The sequence below is a fragment of the Meleagris gallopavo genome, chromosome 16, assembly GCF_000146605.3.
Source record: "Meleagris gallopavo isolate NT-WF06-2002-E0010 breed Aviagen turkey brand Nicholas breeding stock chromosome 16, Turkey_5.1, whole genome shotgun sequence".
Taxonomy (NCBI): domain Eukaryota; kingdom Metazoa; phylum Chordata; class Aves; order Galliformes; family Phasianidae; genus Meleagris; species Meleagris gallopavo.
Window position 1 is genome coordinate 12,019,403 of NC_015026.2, and position 20,152 is coordinate 12,039,554.

Below are 20,152 nucleotides of genomic sequence, written 5' to 3' on the forward strand. Positions count from 1 at the left end.
CTCATCCATCAGCTCAGGGTCCTTTGATACTGGGTCCAGGGGTTCTCAAATACACTTGGGTTTTCAATCAATCTTGGCTGAGTTATGACTTTGTAGCAAAACTGCAAATCCAGATGAGCTTTGGGAAAGCTTTGGTTTCACCGTGAACATTTTATTCAAGCCTGAAATCTGATGAGATGAGGCTTAGTGGGGAGTTTTTTTTCCTTCTAAAGCTTCTGATGAAAGTTATTTACTTGATCTCTTTGCAAAATCCCAATAGATTCTATACTGTAATGTTCCTTTATTATTGCTCATCTCTCACCTGCAACGCAACTAGAGATGCTGCAGATTGCCTGGAGACTCCTGGAGTCAGAGATGATGCCCTAGGCATCGCTGCATGTCTGCTTGTTGAAGTCGGATGGCAAAGGGGAAAAATGAGAAAGAAAAGCAAGTGTAGTGTTCTCTTCAGGCAGCAGTTGTGCGAGATGCTTCAGGGAGTTTGTAAATGAGAAAGCAGGCCTGTGTCTTTAAGCAGTTTAATTATGTCTCTGTTAGTAAAAGATTTGAGTGGAACTAGAGATGGTTATTATGTTTAGAGGTCCACTTCTGGATTGTGTTGGTGCAGTGCTTTGGATGGCTCTAAAGCGCCTGAATGGTGACTTTCAAGGTCTAAACCGGCTTGTCCCCCCTTGAGTGCTGTAGCTGGGGGCTTTGGGGTATGTGGGATGAGGGCACGTCTGCTGCAACTGCAGTATTTTGGTAGTTGCTGCAGTGTGTGTATTGAAAAAAGAGCTCTTGGCAAATGTTGTTCTCGTAGGCTACGATCTTTGTGCAGCCAGGGTTTATTCTGGCTTCATCTCCATTTCTGGACAGCCAGTCAGGTGGTAGGTACTCGGTATCCCATAGTCAGGTACCTATTTCCCTTGATTTGTACAGGCTGGAAAAGGCGAAACTTATCTCCTTTTAATTGCAGTACTGAGCAGTGCTGGTTCTTGTTCTGTAGTGCATTGCTGGGCACATTTCTCTTATAATGAGCTCTGCATCAGAAATAGCATACGTATCACATAACCGGATGCTTCTTTTGAACTTGGCTTCCACTGAATAGCAGTGTCTTACAAAATCCAACATGAATGTCTGGAATTTGTATCTGAAGTGACTCTAGGCAATAGTCTTTGAAATACCCCCGCTTTGAAATTTATAATAATGTAGCCTCTTTTTGAGGTCAGCCCATCCTTTGTTGACATCAAGAAGGTGAACAAAGGTGCTGTATTGCAGTGGTTGAATGTGGCTTTAATGAAAAGGAGGAAAGTCGGTGATGCTTATTATCCTTTGAGATGTTTTTGAGCAAAGTCCTTGGAAACCATATGCAAATAAATGAACTATTTTATTGAAAGAGCTGCTTTGTGTTGACTAAAAAAAAAAAAAGTGGACAGAGCTGATGTTTATGTCCTTAAGAGTAAATTCTTTGAAACAGTGAACCTGTTCCTAGGGGAAGGTACAGTAATCCTAGATAGGAGCCTGGAAGGTCAAAACAATTTGCAGTATGAAAATCAGCAAGGCTTTGTCAGTGTAAACACTATTTTATGGCAAACTTTCTAACCTTAGCAACTGATTGCTCTGGTGCTCTCAAGTTGTGCTCTGTAATTGTCTCCATTAATACTTTGATCTTTGGCCTTGTTCTCGAAAAGCCTTTTAAATGACCATCAACCCAGAATGTTATTGAGCAAAGGAACTGTTTTTATTTCATATCCTTAGGCATGCAGAAACATTGGGTTTCCTAAGAAGTTTATTTTCAATGTGAGTTTCCTAGCAGTTTTTTTTTTACATGAGAAACCATTGGAAAATAACTGTAGTTTGTACTTGATAAATTATTAATGTGGTAGCATTTGCTTGTTGAACAGTTCTCTCTCACATTAAAAGAAGTGTTATTCTGCAGTATAGCACAGTGTTATTTTGAGCTCTTTCTTGGAGACAATAAGTTCTTACCAAATTCAAACTGAATGCATGTGATTATCCCTACCTTGTAGCAATGTAAGTGCCATCTCCACCCACTGATTCATTTCTGTCCACTTTTTTTTTGGTGATGGTTAAAATGAGAGTGGAATATGCTGTGATATCTGCATACTTGTTTTCTGTATGTGATTTCCACTCTTAGAGCCTTACTGAAGAGTTTGCACTTCTCACTCTTAGCTGCTGGGAACAACTGACTGACATTCATTTGTCTTTGGAAGATTTAATGGAAGACCTTCATTTTAAAATGGAGTTTGAAGACCTCTGAAGCTGTAAAGCTAAAACCAACCCAACTGTTAATACCACTGGACTGAAGTCAGCCCTTCAGATAACCAGTAGGACTTCAGTACGAAGCTATAGTCATGTGTTTTGCATAAGGTCACATTAATTACTTGAACGTTAATCCTAAATTAACAAGGCTTATGTATGGCAAATGACTTATCTATATTAAAGAGGGCATACATTTCACCCCACAAAATTAGGATGTTTGAAAGTGATATGCTGTCAATAGAAAGGCTAGGGAAAGAAAAGATCTTATTATGCATTTCCTTCCAATGAGTATTTGAAAGTCATCCTTCCTGCTACAAATCCATCAAGTATCACAATATTTTTCTCTAAGCAGAATTTTCTGTCTTGGCTCTTTTAATCTCTTTTTATGCCATTGGTCCTTACGGCTTCTGTACCCTAGATCCAGTTAAACATAGTTAATGCAGATTTGGGCTGTCAGTCCTGAGCTGGAAGGAAGAGAGAGTATCCTCAAAGGTGAGCTTGCTCTCTAATCTGCCTTTGTAGGATGGAGGCTGAGTGCGGGCAGGTAAGGACAGTACAGAGGGGTGGATTTCAGGAGCAGGAACACAGTTCCTTTTCTTCTATTTCTGGGAGAAGTGGATGGAGACCATGGTAGGTCACCCTGCCACGGAGCCATAAGGAACTGGAAAGTTTATGGCCTAGTTGAGCAGGAGCTCAAGTCCAGAATGAAGGCGTAATGATTGCATGTCTGATGGATGAAAGCTCAAAGCAGAGGTCCTGATGGAGACTTCACTTGTAACTCAGGATTTGGCCTCTTTCACCTGGCAAAGCAGAGGACTGGGAGAACTGCGTCTTATCATAAGAACAACACAGGCAGAAGCAGTGGAGAAGACCTCAGTGGCATAAGTGGATGGGTGGGTGCTGTCATGCATTTGGGTTTGTAATTAGAAGAGTTTTTCACAGACCAGTGGAGCAGCAACTTCTGCAGCAGTCTTCCAGAGAAATAGCCTGGGTGAAAAACCAAGCTTTTAACTTTTCTTTTAACTTTTATTAAAGCTGTCTAGAGTTAAGATGAGCTTCCCGTTGTAAAGGCGAACTTACACGTGCTTTAGTAAGTTACTGGAACACTTCTAAGCCAGAATATTAGAACTGTGTGGCATCACTTGTAAATTGTTGTCATGGTTATTACTTGTTACCGTTGTATCCAGGTGAGGTCAGCACCCTATTGGCTGGATGTGCTGACAATGCAGAGAGCACTGCTGCCTTAGATTTCTTTAATTAGACAAGACAGAGCAAAGGTAGCAAGGAAAACAGCAGCAAAGAGAAACAAGGAAGTGAAGTGACTTGCCCAAGGTCACCCAGCGTTCCTCATTTGTGTCTCCTGGTGCGCACGTTTTTCTCTTCCTGGAATAAAAAAGATGAATTCTGCAAGGCTTGTCTTGTTTGTCGTCAGGTGAGAATCCTTATCTTGCAGTTTCAGGAGCTGCTGGTCTGCTGCTACTTCTGAGAAAGAAGAATTTTCCTTAACACATAACAAACGCCATAAAAGGTGAAGTGAAAAATGGTTGGGATACTGTAACGTGCACAATTAAATCCAGCACTGAACAATTGGAGGCAGAGAATTTGCTGAATGGTGGGAAACTTTCCCTCTTGTTTTCATGCGTTTGAACTTGCATGCACTAACAAAGCTTGTCCTATCTGCCAAACACTAAGCACAAACCGTAAACGTAAAGAATATTTAAGGTAATGTCTCTGATTTTAGCTGAGGAAGAAACACAGCATACCTTGTTCACGCTTCTCCAGTAAGAAATCAGCTCTGCTGTTCTCTCTTCATCACTGTTAGTGTCCCAAATGATTTTTCTTCTCAGTTCTTCACACCTATAAATGAAGGAAATCCTACAACCTTAAAAAAAAAAACACAATCTTATTTGTATTAGCTGTAGTGATATAATGCTTCCTAATATACAGTATTCCTTAACGGAGCACCTGAGTGCAGCCTTAGCACAGGGACTGTGGACACCTAAATATTAAAATTTTAAACAAATTCCATTTGTCTGATGCAAATGCAGACGAAGGATATGACCTTTCAGTGTGGAGGAGTAATGTGGGCTCCATTGTGAGCATTACATGACAAGCACAATTCAGTGGATGAAGCTGATAAATATCACACTTGTTTTGTTTTGTTTAACTTGCAAAGAAAGAGTCCCATTTATTCCTTCTAGGTCAAGAAATGTTTTGATTGGATACCATCGTTAGCTTAGGGTGGGTTATTGGAATTTTTAAGGTTTTTTTAAATCATGGGTACTTTGCCTGGAGCATTTCCTAAGCTCTGATGAGTAGAAATAAAGCATTCTGTCCTCTGAGATACAGAGAAGACTCTTCAGCTTTAAAAGATAGGCCCTCCCTCCTGCTTAATTACCATTATTCTTTTGGTCCCAAGATATTTCCCACAGAGGTCAGAAAAATTTCTTGACTTCTTCAGTGCTTGAAGCAGCTGCACCTCCTCACGACCTGTCTTACACCTCTTTTAATCAGTCTTTGAAATTAATTTTGCTTGCAAAGCCTTTTAACAAGCAGCAGCGTGGGTACGCAAGGACCTGATCTGGTAAAATGCACTGTAGGGTCACCAGAGATGCAATCTTAAACAATCGGGGCTAAAAGAATGAGCTTGCTTCATTAAGAAAATGACTCTTCAAGGTTGTGAAGGGATGGGCTCAGTCCTGCTGCAGCCCTGGCGTTAGGGGCTGGCACAGTGTGGGCTGTGGCTTGGGAAGTCTCTGGGATGCACCTGAGTGGAATGGAACGGCTCAGCACTGAGAGAGCATTCTACTTCCTGATCCTTTGGCTTCCCACTTTTGCACTGTGACATAAATTGATGGAGTTTTATGTATATTGCCTATTTGTTTTTTCTTTTTCTTTCTTTTTTCTTTCTTTTTCGGGGGGGGAAATTGCTACCTTGTGAAGCAGTCCAGTTTGAATTACAGCTTTGGTCTGGTATCGTTCTCATTAATCTTTCTCATAGGAGTAATTATTGTAATACTGTAGACTGGTTTACTGATGAAATTCTGCTCAAAGAGTGGTATGTGGTGTAAGATGCCAGGAGGGATGAGCAGCATGTTGTACCTGAAAAGCTGCCTCGGTTGTTTTTTCTGTAAAGTGGGAAAAATGAAGTTGCCTAATGCTATTTCGGTGGTTTTGATCATATTTTGATTTTGCTTTTTTGGGGTGTTGTCTTCAACCAAATGTGTTAGTGGAGAATTTGAGAAAACTCAAATGCATTCTGTAGGAGGGGAACTCTTTACAAATTGGGCAAGCAAAGGAGGGGGAAGAAGAGGAAGTTGTGTGAAGGTTTATACCATCACACCAAGATGTTCTGCCTACCTGAGCTGCTGAAATGAGATGTTACATCACATTACAGACAGTCAGAACATCTTTGTGTAGTTTTCTGTGCCCATGAACGTGGCTCCTTTCTTCTTTCATATCCTTGAGATCTGCCAAACTCCCGAGCTTGCCCAGGGTAACACTCGTGTTGGCAGTATGGCAAACAATCTCCCATTTTGTATTCAGTGCCAATTTGTGTTATCGGGGCCGTGAACGGTAGCTTGTCAGGACTTCCTGACTGTCATTTCCAGGTCTCATGATATCTGAGTTTCTTTCCCTTTGCTGCACAAGAAACGGAATGACTGGGAGCACTGACATATAATTTATCATCGTTGGATACTTCACTGAGTTGAACAGGGCACCTTGTTTCTGAGTGCTGTTCCAGACATGCTCTCAGCACCTAAGAATTGTTACTCTGAATTGCTACCTTTGCTTATGATCATCAGAATTTGTAAATATACTATTTTATTGGGTTGTTTGTTTGTTTGTTTTTTAAATCAAATGAAAAGGAGCTCTGGAGAGCCAGGGAGCTGGCTGAAAGACTTAGCTGCTGGACCTCTTCATTTTAATACTAAATGCAGACTTTGTAGAACGGGGATCAGAAGTTCCTTGTCTATCCCCACGTAAGGGGATCACGTTGTTTGTACATCCAGGCTCCTGTCAGGCCCTTTTCATTGGGGTTTTGCTTCAGAAGTGATAGGCAAATCATGCCTCTGATACGGAACCCAATGAAATCAAACATTTGGCAATGAGTATTTCAAGAATTCCTTGGTAATGCTTTAACGTGATTGTGCTCATTGTGCTGCCTTGGTACTCACTGTGATGCACTTGGGAATAAATCAGCGAATAGAAGAGTGGCTGACCTCCTTCTGTTATTGCATCGTGAGCATTTGCTGCAGGTTTTGCTGGGAGAGAAAAGCAGTGCGTGCCCCAGGGAGCAGCTGTGGGTTCTGGTGGCTGTGAGATGTGGGGAGTGCTTTGATCCCTTTGCTGGCTGTTACGCTGGGTCGCAAACTAGAAAGCCCGTGAGCAAAGGCCCAGCAAATGAAAAAAGAGGCTGTTCTTTTAGGAGTAAGCTAGTGTGTGCCTGGCTAAAGTCAGCTGTTATCTCTGTGTAGGGGATAGCCTCTCAGCAATCTGCTTGTTGTGCACAAGTTCCTCTTCATTTAACAGGAAGAATCAATTATGAAGGCAGCCAAAAGTATTACCATGTGTCATATTAATTTAAACATTGTTTTCTGCTGTTGAAAACTTTATATTCATCAGTAACTTGTTAGATTTATCCCCCACATCCTCCCAGTCTCTGATGCACAAAATTATTAAACTTAATTAGGTTTCTCTGGACACTACTCATTTCTCAAAATTTATTGCAATTATACAATGCCCATAGCTCATTTATTTTTTGTTTCCTGGTGATTAAAATTTAAGACACTGAAAAATGTTATGTATGTTTTCCTTTTCCTCAGTAATTCTTTTCTCTCCTGTACATTCAAGACACATTCTGTAGTCATGAATTATTAAAGTAGCAAAATCTGCGGGCGTTGTTAATTTATAGCTAACTATAGGCAAAGCAGGGCACAGGTTAGAAATCTTGAAGCATTTTTAGATGATACCTTGGGACTCAGAGACTGAGCTATAAGGCTTTTGGTGTGAGCCAGAGAAGGTGGTCAAATATTCTTCGGTAAAAAGTGTTTGGGGGATTATCAGAGATTGCATCCTGCATAGGCCAGGTGTGTTCTGTGCTGAAATGCTTCTGTGTCATGTTTGGCGTAGAGGGTTGGAGATGAAGGGGGAATAATTAATGCCATTAAAACAAATAGCAGTGTTCTTACCATTAGCAGTAAGTAGGAAGCAAGGACATTTCTTCGGGCAGACGCTCCTTCTAGGAGACGTGGCAGAACAGTGCCTGTGACAGGGCAGTTATATCTGTCCAGGACAATGCACAATGTGTTACTGGGATGTGTGCTCAAATACGGGGAGTCCTTCTCAGCTGAAGCAGCACCAAAGCTATTCCAAGCAAACAAATGCAGTGGCTGAGCTTCCTTTAGCACTTCGTGGATGGAGATCAAGTGCTGAGAGGTTGGCCTGCTTCCAGAAAGTTGCATTTCTGCTTTCAGGGCTGGCAGAATGATGGCTGCAAGATAAACTTGCATCTGAAATGTAAACATAACCTGTAGTTCACCAGGCTTCTGAAACCAGCTAGGATGAGTTAAAATGATTAAGGGAAGTGAAAGTGTGGTACTTGAGTATATCAGAGGGAAGTGATTGGAAACATTCATCTCTCTGGAGCTGGGGAGCGTCTGCAGACAGAGGAGGGTCAGTCAGTTCAGTTTTTTCCTGTAACTGATTGAGAAGCCCACAAAATTCAGTGTACAAAACCGCCGGTTGTTCTGACCATCAGCATTAATGGAGGAAAATAAGTAAATATGCAAACACTTATCTGTGGAGAGAGTCATGATCTTTCTCCTCTTTTCCTCATCTATATAGTAAAAGATGGGGGGGAAAATCAAAGCAAATAGCCATAATCTACTTGTAAATTGTGTAGGGACCTTGCCGATAAGTAATTCCTGGTGGAAAGGTCTGCTTGGAATCTTTTAGGAGAAAGCTCACTCACATGGCATCTACTGAAAAACATTCCTTATGATCCGAATAGTAAATGAGTCAGGTTTCTCTTTTTTTTCTTTTCTTTTTTTTAAAGTTCTAGAAGAATGTTGGCTTTCTTCTCAGCTATTTCTTTGAGTGAGTGAGAAAAATAATAAAAATGTGTTTCATTTCTATCATGCCTTGCAGCTGAAGCCCTGTAAGTGCCTGAGAGCCGGTGCGGATTTAGCTTCGCAGCATCCCTTTAGTGCTGGTAACACTCATTTCAGCATTATAGATGGGGAGGTGAGAGAAGCTACTTGACATTCCCAGACCAAATCCATACGAGTGCCAATCTCCTCTCCTGGCACCATTCCCACAAGACTATTTTTCTCTTTAGCTATAATGGGCCTTTAGCAGTGAGCTGGGTTTTCCCCTCCAGCCAGAGCACTCGAAACAGCTGAATAAAAAGTGTCTCAAAATTGTGGCTAGGCCTGAGCTGCACAGAGCTCAGCACTCGAGCCTTAGGTGCTGTCAGTGACTCTTGCAGAAGGAAGTGATCTGTTCACCTATCAGGCAGCTTTGCAGCAGGAAAAGAAACAGGTGGATTTTGGTGATTATTTGATGTGCCACGTCCCGCCCACATTGTAGTTAAGACCCCACTGCAAATACACGTTCTGTCTGTATTCTGCCTGGAAGCTCCATCCAAGTACGGTATTTGAAACCCAACATTCATTGAGTATTGTCTTTAGGAGGAAAAAAAAAAGAAAAAAAAGGAGCTTGTTCCTGATAGCCTTCACAACAGCACATCACATTATGCTGGTATGTTTCAGAGTCTTCAAAGGTCTCTGCTATTCAAAATATGAAGCAATATCCCTTGCTAGTCTGAGGAAAAATCAAGCCTACAGTATGCAACACCTACTTGGTTTCAAACATTTCCTAGGTGATAAATCAGCTCTCATAAGGTTTTTTCTCTCTCCTGCTCTCCAGTGGGGATTTTCTTTAACATGTAAGGCAATAAAAGATTTGTGCTCTTAAGTCAGGTTATTAATGTGATGGTCTCCTTATTTGCCACAATGGCTGAGCTGAATCATGGTCTCATTTCATCCTCTGGCAACACAGATAGCAATTGCTGTGGGAAAGGTAGGATATATCTGGCTGAAAACTGAGTTTTCAGACCATGAGCTGGCTGTGGATATAAGATATAATTGCCTGTAGTGATTTCAAGAAGTGGATGCTTGCAACAAGTTAGTTGCAAATGTATTCCATGAACCAAAGAGGCTGGGGGACACTCTCCCCACCTTTCTCTCTCGTTACTCTGATAACAGCTTTGTTAGCTCTGATTCTGATTACTGCTTCCTGCTGACAGCAAGGGAGAAAGAAATCCAACTGCATTTTATGCATGAGCTGGCTGAGAAGCTTCAGGTGAATTTGTCCACAGCCAGGGCTCCATTCCCTCTGAGATGGAATTTCCAAATGCCGGCTTTTCATCCAGTGTCAAAATGCCAAATACGCTCTGTAAGTGGCATCAGTGTTCCTTTTCTGTGGCTTTACAAAGCAGCACATGAGCTCTCCAGCTGGAGAGTAGAGGAGCTAATATCATAGGGCAGGAAATAATAGGACCCATTTAATTAAGAGGCAAATGACACATGGAATGCATGATTATGGTCACTGTTGCACTTCTATTCCTGGAAGTAGCTAGAATCAAATAACACATAATTTATTACAGCTTATGAAAGGCCTCTGGAATTTACAATGATCTTTGTTTTGTAAAGCTGGTGATGAATTTGTTCATCAGTCATTTCATTCCAATTTAGCCTGTGTGTTCCATAATCTCATGATTCTTACGGAAAAAAAACAAAACAACATTTAGGGTGCATTTCATCAAGGCATCGTATCCACATTTGAGTCATGGGGAAAGCTTTCATGTACCTGCATGGCTTTAAATGTACAGGAGAGGAGAGGTTTTGCTTCAGAGGGACTGCAAAATCCTTTTCATGTTTGGGGAAAGGTGCTGACATAGGGACAAAACTGTGTCTGAACACAGAACGAAAACAGTCCTTGAGGTTTAGTTGTTGTTAAACTGAAAATAGCAATGAAGGAATTGCTCCTGGTCTGCTGTGTGCTTTGTTTCCATCCTGAGATTTTATTATTGAGTCTTTAGTTATGTTTGTTTTTTGTCGTTGTTGTTTTTTGTTTTTTTGCTATACATAACAAGTTTCTAAATAAAAATTCATATTGAAATAAAGAAGCAGAAGCTTTCAGTCACGTCAGTGAGTGCTGGGGCACGCTGAGCCTCTGGCAGAGCAAGCACTCTTGAGCTGCACTCCAGCTGGGAATCGGCACATCCATGTGCACGCAAATGCTGAAGTGATGTGAAAAGGTTTAAGCAGACAGGAAACAAAAGGGAATTTCAACTTGGGCTCATGCTTCTGGAAGAAAGAAATGGAAGATGTCCTCCAGCACAGGCCTGTAAAGCAAATTGATTTCCATGCAAGGAGTGCTGCCTTTTGCATTGAAGTAGTGAACGTGCACAGAAGGGAGGGCAGGTCACGGGCAGATGAAGTGTCTCTCTGAGCTGGATCCTGCTTGACACAGCGAGGGGCTCCGTCCCTTGTCCTCCCTCTGAGCAAGGAGAACTCACAGGATTACGGGAGCAAAACATCTGGTAAAGGGAATGGTGTCAGTACATGTGCAAATGCAAGGCAGTGTCCTTAAGAAGGAAAAGGAGATATTGCCTCAGTTCTGTGCACGTCAGCTTGTCATGGTGTGGTTCTGCAGAAGTGACCGTAGCCCTTTGACAGCTCATGGCAGCTCTGCTTGGTCGCCACTGGTGAGATAAAACGACGGAAGCGAGGTTTTGTTTTTCTTCTACTGAAGAGAGCTTTCCTGTCTGAAAAGATAACAAAATGGGGTTAGAAGAATGTCCTGGAAATGAGTCTGTGAAGCAGTTTGTGAGATGCTCCCAGGCGGATGAGTTCCCTGATCCCGAAGCTCAGCCCGGGCAGCTCCCTCCTGCACAGTGCTTATCAGCAGCAGATGGCCCTGAGTTAGCGATGGAAATGTTCTCACTCTAAGTGTGTTTGGGAAAAACACTGCTGCTGTGGTGTTACAAAAAAACCCTGTTGAGTTTCAGAGCCTCCTACAGCTGATGTACACAGGTACTACATGTGCTAATTACAAGCGTGGTCTTTGATATCCTCAAGTAGTGAAATTACAGCCACATTCAGAGTGTGTCTGTGAGCGACTACACCTTGCCTTGACTGCAACTGTTGAGCCTAGGGATTGATTTCTGCCACATTTGATGGAGAAATGAACACAGCTAATGCAATGAATTTAAGTTCTTACGTGCTTCATGAAAACAAATGATGGTGGAAGGGGAAAAACATAGAGATATTCTTTCTGTGTGCCCTATCAATGGTTGACCTGCTAGGAAGAAAGTCCCCCCCCAGAAAAGGGTGACTCAGTAGACACTGCTTAGATATAGCTGAACAGTTGGTTTGTTGGAAGGGTGGAAAGAGAGCCAGTGTCAGCTCCTAAAGCAGACCCCTCCCTGAGCTCCCTGACTATTGATTCTCCTTACATTTTATTTCTGTGTTGGTTGATGAAAGGTCTGATTAGGAGATGATGAGAAACTGAAAAAGATGGGTGTGCAAAGTTCTTGTAAAAGTAATTGAGAGATGAAAGTGAAACACAAGAAGCCAACCCTTTTCAACATTGGCATGTGTCTTCTAAAATACAGAAAATCTGTTAAATCCCTCCAAATCTTGTTGGCTGCCAGAGGTCGGATTAGTCACTGTAGATCTGAGGTGTACCCGTGTCAGGTTTTGTTCAGTTGTAGGTTGATAAAGGACCTGTCAGTTAGTGAAATGCAGTTGATTCATTGTTCTTGTACTTTTATAGCTAATTCTTTTTTAACACCACGTGCGTTTCTGAAGGAGAAACCTTCAAAAATGGCAGCACTTATTTTATCTACCTCTCAGCGGCTTTTGGGAGGATGCAGCGCGTGCCATTCCTTTCCGTGCCTTTATAACAACGTTGCTCAAGTGACAGGCAGGTCACTCTTTCCTGTGTGCTGGCTTCCTTCAAGCTGCTGGCATTAGGAGGGTGCTGATTAATAGCTCTGTCTTTTAAGCTTTAATTAATTCAGTTCCTTCGGCTGCTACATGCCCTTCCTAAAACTTGGCACCACTTGAATCTTTCAGCAAACCTGATATGAGAAGGGCACCGTGCAAATAGCCAAATTTGAGCAGAGCTCCTCGTGACCTCATGGTCAGTTCTGGGTTAAAAAAAAAGAGTATCAAACAGAAATATTTTCTCTGTCATTGAGCACGTACTTGTTTGGTTTTTTTTTTGGCTGTGCAATGCTATTGCCAAGAAATAAAGTGTAAGACCTCACCCTGGAAATGCTTAGAAAAACAAATCAGTTGCACTCGCTGCTTACACTAATGAATTAAGGGCTGCCAAATCGCTGATAGAGCAGAAGCCCCGCTGCACAAAGCCACAGCTCTGGAGGCAGTGCTCGACACCGAAGGTCGAAGGTGTGCCTTAAGGAAAATGACAGTGCCCGCAGAACTGAGGGCAGGGCCTCAATGCAGGGAGAGTCTGCTTAGTTTTCTCCTTAGCAGTGAAGTACATAGTGAATCCAAGCAGCAAGACGATCCTGGTTAGCTTTGCAGCAGTAGTGTATTTTCTTGGACTTAATTATTTAAAGGAAACTGTGTAATGGGTCTTTGGCATCACGTGACCCACTAATCAATCCATTCACTTTTGCATAATGCATGGGGCATCAGTGTTATTCCATTTCAAGATCTCTTAGGAAAAACTTACCAGTCTGCTCGTTGCTCCTCTGCAGCACGAACACAAACACACAGCTTGCTGTGCCATTTGCCTTCTGTGTGCGTTCCGAGCCAGCTGAAAGTGTTCCCAGCCATTATCATGTAAAGAACAAAAAAGAGGGCTGTATGCTGCTATCTTCCAGCCACATCTGAAGGAGGACCCGACCTCTGGGTGCATGGGGGGCTGCTTTGGCAGTGTAAGGAAAGTTAAACCCTGCTGTGAGGTCCTGAGAAGGACATCAAGGGCAGATGGAGTGTTCTTCATTACTGGTAGCGCTGTTTAATTATGAATTTGTCTTATTCTTCATGAAGGCATACTGGAAATATGGTATATAAACATATTTGACTGGATATACACTACTTGATGTTTGTGAAGCACTGTCCAAACTTTCTGTACTTGCTGGTTAGCTTGAAATTGTCAAGATCAAGATTAGGGAGTCTGAAGCACACAACCACTACCGCATCCTGACTTCCCTAGCCTTGGACAACTATCCTCATATCATAGGTGCATCTACTTTGCTGTTTTGTATGCACCTTTGTGAGGATGGAGTGGTTCTGTTTCTAAGTTAATTTTTATTGTCTTGAAAGTGGAAGAATGAGAGGAATATGAAGGACTATATTGTGCAAAGCCTAGTTCTAGAAAACTTTTTGTTCTCAGTTACCATACCTCTATGATATTTTTACTATCTTGTGGTCTAATTAGTCCTCAGCTATCCAAAATATGTGCTGATTAAATATAACATATTTGATATATATTAAAAACTGGTTGCTACCAGTAAATGCTGTATTTGTTCTAAGAACAGCTCAGTTTATCAGTGTTGTCTTTCAAATGCTTTCATGGAGGTGTGCTCAAGAGTGGAAGGAGAAAGGAGGCATGAAAAGCAGGATGCTTCATTTTTATGGAGTCTCGTTTTTTCTTTTACAGGTGTTTCTCAAATTACATTTGTGTGTGTATTTTTTTCATTGGTACTGTGTTCTTGGAATTTATCAAACATTGTCCCTTCTGTATGGAAAATTGCTTCAGTAAGCAGAGCTCATTAACAAGTACAGAATTGTTGCAAGAGAAGTGTGATTCTCCAAGAGGTACCTCTGCGTGTACTGCCCAAATTCTCAGTCAGAATAGCACCTTCAGCATCTGCCATTTTTCACCAGTTGAAAGATGGATGTCCTACCTCCCATGGCATATACACTTAAACTTACATCTGCTTGGAAAAGAGCGTGTGAAAGTGTTACAGAGAAGGGAGGAGATCCAATAAAAACAGACAGTTAAATCATTATCAGTCAGCTCTAACCTAGAGTCCTGGTCAGAGTGGAATTGAAGGTATTTTATCTTTGAGAGAACGACAGTAGGTCAAGGGAAGGGGTAACCTTGAGGTCTGGTGTGTGGGTCAGCTGGACAATGATCGGTGAGTGCTTCGAGAGGGTCTTGAGAAGCATTTCCAAACTGGCTTTGAGAGACTGATTTCATGTTCCTTCTTGGCTATTTACATTCTATCCAGGAACACAAATGCTTGGACAGTTCCCAAATAGGCCACTGGAACACTTGGATGCCCTCCAGGAGGCAAAAACTGTCAGCTCTTCAAGTAGGGTAAATCACTGCAGCATCTGTAGCCAGGGTCTCAGTATCCTTTGTTAAAGTACTTTGGAACTGACATTGTAACAAGGAAAGGAGTAATACCATGGGCAGTGATAAGCACTCAGTTTCTATTGGAGGATATCGTGTGTCTATTTGCTGTGGTGGTTTCCTGCTGTCAAAGTCTGAGTTTCCCATACTTTCATTCTAATTCAGCTTTATCTTCCATCAAGAGATTACATTTGAAAGTAATCAGCATCTCTGATACCTGCCCATAAGATATTACTCTGGAAATTACAGTGAGACACCGTCAGAATTGCACAGTGCCTTGTTTTCCTTTGTATCGTGTCCAAAACACCGATAGTCTGGAAGCAGCAGTGAATTAAGCTGTACAAGTGTGATGTGGGATCATGTGTTAACTTATGGCTGCTCACTCGAATGCTCTTCCTGGGAACTCTCCTTTTTCGGTGTGGACTTTAATCAGCATCAAATGTTGGTCGAGGCTTAGGAAATACGTAGTTCTGGTTGAAGCTGGGTGAGCATCTGTCTCTCACACAGACACTGCATGCTTCTTGGTTTATGCTGTCACCATTTTGCTATTTTATTCCTGATCAGTAACTGCTTATCAAATAAGAAGTTTCTATTACATACATTACTGCCATTATTTAATCAATGATAACTTTATAAGCATTTTAGCAATAACTTTCACCTTTGAAAATGTGCAGTGGGTTTAGTGGCTGCAAGTGAAAAGTGAAGAGAAAGGATATGAGTAGGATGGATTTATCTGCATTCTTTTTTAGTAATGATAATGAAGGAAAAATCTTTCCTACGTCATACAAAGATATTCAGCTCAGAAAAGTGGTGAATTAAAAAGTTTTATTGAACTTGCTTACAGATTTCTGTGGTAGCAGTTGTACCAGAAGTGTTGTCTTTAACATGGAGTTGGAAAGGCATCCATTATTAGAAGAAGAACAGATTACTAACAGAGGCTGAGTGTAAGGATTAGGTTTTTGTCATGGCCCCTTGAGCAAAACTTCCCTATTTTGTGTTGCAGAAAGCAGTTCTTGAGAATTCTGACAAATGGGCCTCATGGCTTTTGATAAAAATAGCCTGGAAATAACCATTTGTGTGCTGTGTCAGAGTACGCATTCTGACTGAGATCTGCACGAGCAATGGTAGAAAGTCTGTTAATTTAGCAATAGGCTTGAATGAACTGTGCTCCTGCAGAGAGGCATTGGTGTGGTGATGCTGGCAGGGAGCATAGAGAAATTCTCTTCAGTTCTTACACCCTCAGTGCAGGGCCGACTCAGCCTGCCATTGGGCAAAGCAGAGCAGAGTTATTGTTTGTTATTGTTATCCTCCTGACACTCCAATTCTGCATTATATTTTGGTATACTTTCATTCAAGACGAAATAAGGGTACTGCCTGAACATTCACAGCAGGGGAAGATGCTGAGCTGCACTTCCTATGATCTGTCACAATATTTGTGTTGTAGCTCAATAGCTTTCCTATTGTACTGGAAATTTCACTCTGTAGTAAGAGAGGAAAAATTGCAAAAGCAACTCTACTTCTGTACTAACAGCATTAGTCTTTCAGATGTAAGCTGTACAAGGTCTCTCATTTTGAGATGTGCATCTAGGATTGGGGCAGAGACAATTTTTGACAGCTCTATGGAATTAATTCTTTTTTATGACAGTGTGTTTTACTGCTTGCTGTATGTAATAGTTTCTTTCATTGCCACTTACGTCCTTTGCAGTGAATGAAATTCGCCTCTGTGACAGCACACTTTGAGTGGCGGTGGCTTTCATTTTGTCTATTAAGGAAGATAATTGTGAAGAGCAGATCAGACCTGAAGGAAGGCTTCTGAACTGAACCCATTTCAAAGAGGGAAAACAGAGCTGTCAAAACTATGACTTTCTAATTCCTAAAGAGCCGTTAATTCAGTCGGCTGCATGATCTACTGGGAGTAGAAACGAAACTCCACTTGCATGACCTCTGGTGTCAATCATTGTGGGAGGAATCTGCATTTATATTGTCAATGCACAAACTTTCTTTACTTCCTGAAGCATGAAATCACCTTTCAGATGGAGTAAGAAATATAATCGCCCATTCTTGAGAGGTGTAACAGTTTGGTCCAAGGCTTTAGTTACACAGAGAGATGTTTGAACACTCTATCTTCAGCATCAACCAGTCTCTTGGAAGCTGCATGCTTTGCAAGCCAGAGTTTCACCACTTATCTATCCCTAGGAACATATTTAAGGGATGTGGATACAATTAGAGGTTGAAGCCTTGAAGAAAATTTATTCGCCATTCTTCAAACCAGAAACTATAGCCCAAGGTCAGGGTTGCAAGGAGGTTCTAGTTTTGGGGGACATGTAGTTACCTGTTGTTCAACAGAATATGGATGTAGTTGAGCATAATCCTTTACATGCAGAGATAGCATGACAGAAAAAGTGAGCTCAAAAGAATCTGAGCTGCAGGATATGTTTTTATTGTTTTTCTATGAATGTTGAGCCTTTCTCTGCCAGTTGTTTAAATGGATTTTCACCATGCTGCACTACAGTTATGCTGTTCAAGCGTTATGCCAGGTGTGAGATGTGCGTCTCACATGACGTGTTTGTTAGGTCTTGCTGTATTTCTGAATTGTTAGCACAGCTTCTGTTGTCTTCTTGACATACTGGAGATGCTGGCATGCTACTCAGCCATCCTCAAATACCTCTGTACATTTCTTAGAATAATATATGTCAAGTTTAGTATGATGACGTGTTTTACATCTACTGTTCCAAGAAAGATAGTTTTGGTCATGTGCTGATCAGCACAGTGAATAACCTGCTTAAAATGTCACCTGAAGCAGTGCAGGTTATCATCAGTACTGACCATGAAATTAGCCCAGGTGCTCTGAACTTGTATCTGATACCTTCCACAGACAAAATCAGCAGCCCATCAGAGCAGCTGTTTCCCACGAGCCGGGGTGAGGGAAAGCAGCCACACGAGCTCACGCTGCAGTCGTAACTCACCTTTCACTGAGTGATGAGTCTGGCATCTCTCACTGCTTGTGATTTTAAGGTGCAAGAATCCTTCAGCCAGACCCCAGGTGTGCAAGCTGGTGACCTGCTAATCTTTTCTGTACTTCAGTGTCACCTGTTCCTTTTTTTTCCCCAAAAAAACCATCTGTTCATCCTGGCCTGCTGGACAGCAAAGGAAAAAGAAGCGACTTGGCTTAGTAAGTAGGGCACCTTTCATCATGTGAAACAAAATTGCTTTTTTTCTTTTTTTTCTTTTTTTTTAGACAGTCCAATTTGGGAATGTGGACATGCTATAGAGAGCCCTCACATGCAGAAACTTCTGCAAAGAGCCCTTCTTATAGCACTTACTGTTGACCACAGGTACCTGCAAGAAGAGTTATTCGTGCTGTGCCTTGTTCCAGTGGAGATGCCCAGTATGTCAAAAAGGAGGAAGAAAAGTGCACCTCCTGGCTTAGAAAAACCTATAAATACAGAAAGATAAATTAATATGACTGTAAAGTACAATTACATGCCTCTTCTCTGCATGCATGGAGAAATGTAGGGCTGGCCTTTGGAGCTTTCTCCAGTGAGGCACCTAAGTTTGTTTGGGAAGGGGAGTATAACAGAAGAAATATTTAAAGGAAAAAGAATGAGACTTCTTTCAACTTTTGAACATCTTTCCGAAGAATTTATAGATGAATTGACTAATATACAATGATAAAATAAAAAGTATCTGATTGGGTGTGCCTTGGGGCCACCCTCAAAACGAGATGTGCATCTGCATGGATATACCTGCTGTGTGCATCTCCTGTGTGACTGGAGGGCAGGCTGCAGAGCTCGGGATGCTTTCTGCCTTTGGTTTTGTGTCTGGAAGGGTTGACTCCAGCACACCATGCTGCCTGCTCTGCTGCTGGGCTCGTCAGAAGAGGCACTCTGCCCACTGGTGCTGGGATCTGATCGGGACATGATGTGACTGCATGTGTGAGCACAGGGCTGCTGGCTGCTGCTGAATCTCCCAGCAGGGAGGTGGAAATCTCCGCAAGCTAAAGCATAGCTTTGAGCTATCCCAGATATATTTCCACCACAGCAATCTGCAGTACAGTGCTGTCACTGCTGTGCCTGGGGGTGGAACGAAGGTCTGTGGGCACACAGCGTTCACCTCACTGGAGTTTGTTCCTCGTAATGCTGGAGCACAGCCTGGGAGAGCAGCGCTGCTCTGTGATGCGCCCTGGTGTCGTGGCTGTACTGAGGGTCAGTGCTACACAGGGGACTCTGTGTGTGTGTGTGTGTGTGTGTGTGTGTGCGCTCTAAGTACAACACAAGGCAGGGACAGTGCAGGATTACCTGGTTCCTGAGAGTATATTCCTGACCAGAAGCTAAACAGGCAACTTCAGCACCATCAGTGAAAGCAGAAGGTTAAAAAATAAAAAGGCTACATTTTTTTCCTCCTTTCTAAATGAGAATGTAAAATATTTCAAAAGAATTTTTTTTTTTAATGCTTTGGTGCCTTTCTCTGCAGATATCTTTTATGTAGAACCAACAAGCTCCGTTGCTTCTGCTGCTGTGTTGTGTAGAATTCAATGGGAACATAAATCTTAAAAAACCACAAATATGGTTCAGGAACCTGCATTGGTTCCTTGTCAGACTTTTCAGCTGATTTTCTGTGTTCGCTAGTTTTCATAATGCCAGGTGTGGGGTCCTTTATCTGTAAGAAAATAATAATTTGGCAAGGACCAAAGGCACACTTGTTAGTACTCATTGATCCAGACTTGTTCTAGATATTGAGTGTCACTGAAGGAAATCAAAGGCCCTGTAGTCATTCTCCTGTAGATAGAAAAGCTTGAAGATGTTTTTATGAAGATCACAATTCTGAATGTTAAAATCTGTGGAGAGGAGGAGGATGCTTGGTTGTAGCTTTTTGAATTAGCAGCCAATATTGCACGTTCATAATAAAGTCACTGACAAAGCTAGAAACATTTCTTAAGCTCCAGATGGCTGCTGTTCTTTATGGCTTGTTTTAGGGTGCAGACTTTGGTTTCATATATTTTGATAATCTATCCTGATTATTGAACTAATACTCATAGTTCTCCATGTACTGCAACTGTACCCTTTGAGAAGCTGCAGCATATGGCTTAGTAGGGGAAATTTTGAAGCTAAGAAAATCTCTGTAGGTGATATCTCTAATTTCTTAGGTTCCGTTAAGGCTGAGACCTGTGACTTTGATAATGTCTCTTTAAACATTTTGAGTGACAAGATTCTCATTCTACGCATGATCTTCCAGTGGATGAGGAATAGTCTTGAAACATTTTCCAAAGTCTCTTCTAAAGACCACCCTTTATGTTGGATCAAGTTCTAAACTGAACCAACAACAAAAGTAAAAGCATATGGAAGAGTTTATTGGATAGAAAATGCAAAGGGCAAAGCTGCATAAGTGTTTTGTGTAGGTGACAGAGAAGATGGGAGCTGAGAATCCCAAGCCTGGAGCTGCTGAGCAGTTGCCACAGCAGGGGTTGCACTGGCGGATTCTCTGCAGTGTG